The following is a 4,454-nucleotide window of genomic DNA, read 5'->3' on the forward strand; positions in this document are numbered from 1 at the left end:
GGCAGCATGTACCAGGCACCTGCAGGGCCGACAGAGGGAAGAGAACATGCAATGAGGAAAGACGTTGGTGGTGCAGCCGAGCCAGATGGAAGGAATTACAGCACGTCAGATACACAGCGAGAGTCCTAAAGAAAGGAATGCTGCGTTCAAAGACCCCCAAATTACACGTAATCTTACTTTCAGGTTTGGTTTTAAAACACTAAACTTGGGGAAAATAGCCCGAAGCCTTCACCATGGTGAAAATCATTCAAACTAAAAAGACACATTCTTTTAAAAAAAGTTATATCCAAATCATCAATTTCAACTCTTTGATTTAACCCTTTTAAATTTTCACAAGAAGAAAAAAAGTTACTTACTTTCCTTTAATTTTAGTCTAAATAATTCCTAATTTCTGTTTTTCTAACTCAAAACATTAAGTATAATTTCCTATAAATTAGCTTTATTGACCATAAATTCAAAAAATAACTGTAAAACTAAAGTTAATAAGTTAGTGTTACATAGTGTTGGAAACGTCAAAAAAGGGACAAACATTGAAAAAGAACGTAAGAAAAAACGTAAGAAAAAGTTCAAAAAACATCCATAAAATGCGTCAACAAAACTGTTGATTTTTTAATTTTGACGGGAAGACAACACGAGGGTTAAACTGACATAACGATGCATTCAAGGCCTAAAAAGACTACATAACGCAGGTCTGGTTGGGGAAAAACATCCCAAAAGAAAGGTTTTGTTAAACGTAGAAAGCACCACGGAGTCACTTTGTGCTGCAGTTGCTGAGTGAATGGAAACCACGTCCGCTTCAGGGAACGTACACCATGTTTTAATTGATTTATTAGTCTACAAAGTTGTTGAATACGGCAAGTTTTATTGAATGACTTTAAAATAAACCCATAGGGAAGATACTATTAGCAACTGTTTTGTTGTTGTTTTACACACAGAAATGTGCAAGAACAAAAGTAGAAAAACACAAAACGCCAGTAGATAAAAGTCTTGAATCCAAAGTTCTTCGTTTGACTGTTTACTAAAAAAAAAAAAAAGCGTCAAAACATAAAAATACAAAAAACGTAGGATCATTTTACTTTTCTTAGGAGTTAATTGCAATTCCGAGTAGGTCATAAGACGGTGTTGCTCCAAAGGTAAGGGGACCAGATTTCTCGGTCAAAATCCAACAAGCTAATAGTCTAACGGAAATAAAACCATGCCAGGATTTTAATGTTTATTAAAGAAAATATAAGTTGGTATTCTTCTCTTATTTGCAAGTGTGTACTTTATTTTGCACCCTTAATACTTTTTATCCCTCCTGTTGTCCTCGGGGTCAAATTTGTGTTTCCAAATCACAAATTTGGGTTTCGTTCAAACTGTAAATTAAGATAACGTGGATTGTTCCATACGACGCTCCTCACGAGCTAAATAACTGATCGGAGAACTATTTTCATGGAATTTGTGCGTTTTATTTGATTTACGGCATTTTAAGAAAAAGAAAAAGATTCAAGAACACTGAAAAAAGTGACAGAAATGTAGGAAAAAAGTGACAGAAATGTAGGAAAAAAACAACAAAAATGTCCCAAAAAACGACAAAGACGTAAAAAACTTCGGAACTAAAGAACTTTGCAAAAACTTAGAAAACGTAAAAAAACGACAAAGCTTATCTGTCCTTCGGGTGTTTTATTTACTGGATTTAAAAAAATATATACCTTCATTTTCTGTCATACTAGAAAAAGATTCAAGAACAGTGAAAAAAGTGACCGAAATGTAGGAAAAAAACAACAAAAAACGACAAAGACGTAAAAAACTTCGGAAAAAATGTAGAAAACGTCAAAAAAAGTGACAACACATGTCGGATAACGCTTATCTGTCCGTCAGGTGTTTTCTTTACTGGATTAAAAAAAATATACCTTCATTTCTGTCATACTGAAATGTCAAACGTCTGATTTATTTGTGTTTTAGCAGCTTCCTGTTTTACTTCCACTTCTGAGAGAATGCAGCGGATCCGGCCGTCGTGTCACAGCGTGACACGTTGTGTCTAAACGTCTGTTGTTTACTTCCTGCTGTGTGATTCAGTCACTCATCGAGCTGTGACACAATCCATCAGAAGATCTGAAGAACAGGAAGCCACTTTTGGTTTCGTTTTGGTCTGAGCTTTGTTTTCGTAGATGCCGTTTTTGTAAGAATCCCATTCTGAAAAAGTTAATTTGACTAAAAACGAGGAACATCTGTCTCCTGACAGAGACGAGAGGCTTACGCGGTCTTTGACTCGTGCCGAAAATGTGCAGTAGCAACGACAACAACAACAACAACAATAAACCCTCTTGTTGTCGTCTTCCCTCGTTGTTCTATTTTTAGCCTGAAATTTAAATCTCATATTAGCAGGGCGGAGATGAACAAAGGAGGCGTTTGTCCGAAACTCGTGTTTATCATTTAAAGTTTAGCTTTGGTCAACTTGTCCCTCACACAGTCGCTCTTAAAGGGACAGTTACACATTTTGGGAACAGACCTTTGTCTGTCCACACGTCAAAAGCTCCAGATTTCTTGGCAGTGAGAACGACCCAAAATAATAATTATAATAATAATAAATAAAGCTGCGAATCAACACAACGAGCTGAAAAGATGCTCAAATGCCCCCGTAGAGCTGCAGATTTGGGGGATTATCTCAACCCGTTTTAAGTTTATTCATCATTAAAAAAATGGGTGTTTGCAATAAGAACAATGTCAACATTAGAAATGTCAAATAACAATAGAAAATATCAAAAAAGCACAATGAAAAAGTGACAAAAATGTGTGAATATAGAGTTTCATGGCCGACAAGGGTTAAAGTACGTCATTACACACATTATCTACACACTGATTTCATTAATTGTTAATATCTTTAATGTAATATTTATTAGTTCAGCTCTGAAGTGTGTTTCCATGCTGTATTTAAACTGCTTTTTTTTAAATACTTTTTTTTTGTATGTACGACAGTCCTAACCCATAAAAAATATTCACTTTACAATCAGAAATGACAAAAGAAAGACAGCAAATCACGTTTCAGAAGCAAAATGTTGGTTTTCTTTCCTTTTTAAAAATGACAAATTAAGAATCAGTTGTCTTTAACCCGCCTGGTGTCCTCGGGTGAAATCTGAACCCTTTAAAAAAAAAGGTCTATATCTGGAATATGGGTTTCTTTTTAACCAAATTACCATAAAAAACGGATTGGATTCCTTACAGTAATTTAAGACTATGTAACACTAATTAACACTATAGTTGACGCTTTTTAATCAATGTTTTTAACTTTTTCTTACGTTTTTACTTTTTTGACATTTAACAATACGTAACACGAACTTATTAACTTTAGTTTTACAGTTATTTGGGGAATTTATGGTCATTAAATCTCATTTATAGGAAATTACACCTAATTTTTGAGTTAGAAAAGCAGAAATTAGGAATTATTGAGACTAAAATTAAAGGAATGGATGTTGATGATAATCACAGACTGGAATATGTCAACTTTTACTCAATACTATTTCAAAAACACTTACATTTGTTTTTACAATGCTATAAAATTGAATAAGACGCCCCAAAATTAATGAAAGTAGAGATTAGTACTTGGCAAAGAGCGTTGGGTGGAATCAATCATGTTATTTTGGGGAATTAAACAGAACACTGATATAGGACAACATGAGGACATCATGGGGACAACATGAGGACAACATGAGGACAACATGAGGACATCATGAGGACATCATGAGGACAACATGGGGACATCATGAGGACGACATGAGGGCAACATGAGGGCAACATGGTTACAACATGGGGACATCATGAGGACAACATGGGGACATCATGAGGACAACATGAGGACAACATGAGGACATCATGAGGACATCATGGGGACATCATGAGGACATCATGAGGACAACATGGGGACAACATGAGGGCAACATGAGGATTAACTACTGTTTTAGTCAAAATAATTCATAATTTCTGCTTTTTTAACTCAAATATTAGGTATAATTCCATATAAATCAGGGTTATTAACCATAAATTCCAAAAAGTAGTAAAACTAAAAGGTTGTAAGGGGGGTTAGTGGAAACTAAAAAAAGTCAGAAAAAAGGGTCGAAATGTCACGTTTTGGTCCGATTTTGACCCGGGAGGACAACACCACGGCAAATACTTGCAGAGTACTCATTGCAGTGTATTTCAAAGGAAAGGTTGTACATAAACACCCATGGACACGGTATAAACAGCACTTACACACTCTCTCAATAACACAATAACACCCCCGCCCCCCCAGTCCAACTCGGACTGGACTCCCAAACAATGGCGGCTTTCTTTGAGACACTATTTCCTCTCCGCTAACGAAAGGGAGAAACAAGAGACACAGTGAGGCTGCTCGGGCTTTACATGTCCTCGGGACAATGAAGACTAACCGTCTAACCGTGAGACATTACATGTCCTCGGGACAATGAAGACTAACC

The 4,454-nt window shown here is 36.0% G+C and overlaps 1 protein-coding gene across 1 annotated transcript in view; it reads left to right on the forward strand.

The window, feature by feature from the left end:
* LOC117954828 (CD82 antigen-like) overlaps positions 1-4,454 on the forward strand; it is a 14,313-nt gene that overhangs the window by 5,479 nt on the left and 4,380 nt on the right. The gene's annotated exons all lie outside the window — the stretch shown is intronic.

This window comes from Etheostoma cragini, chromosome 1 (genome assembly GCF_013103735.1).
Source record: "Etheostoma cragini isolate CJK2018 chromosome 1, CSU_Ecrag_1.0, whole genome shotgun sequence".
Lineage (NCBI taxonomy): Eukaryota > Metazoa > Chordata > Actinopteri > Perciformes > Percidae > Etheostoma > Etheostoma cragini.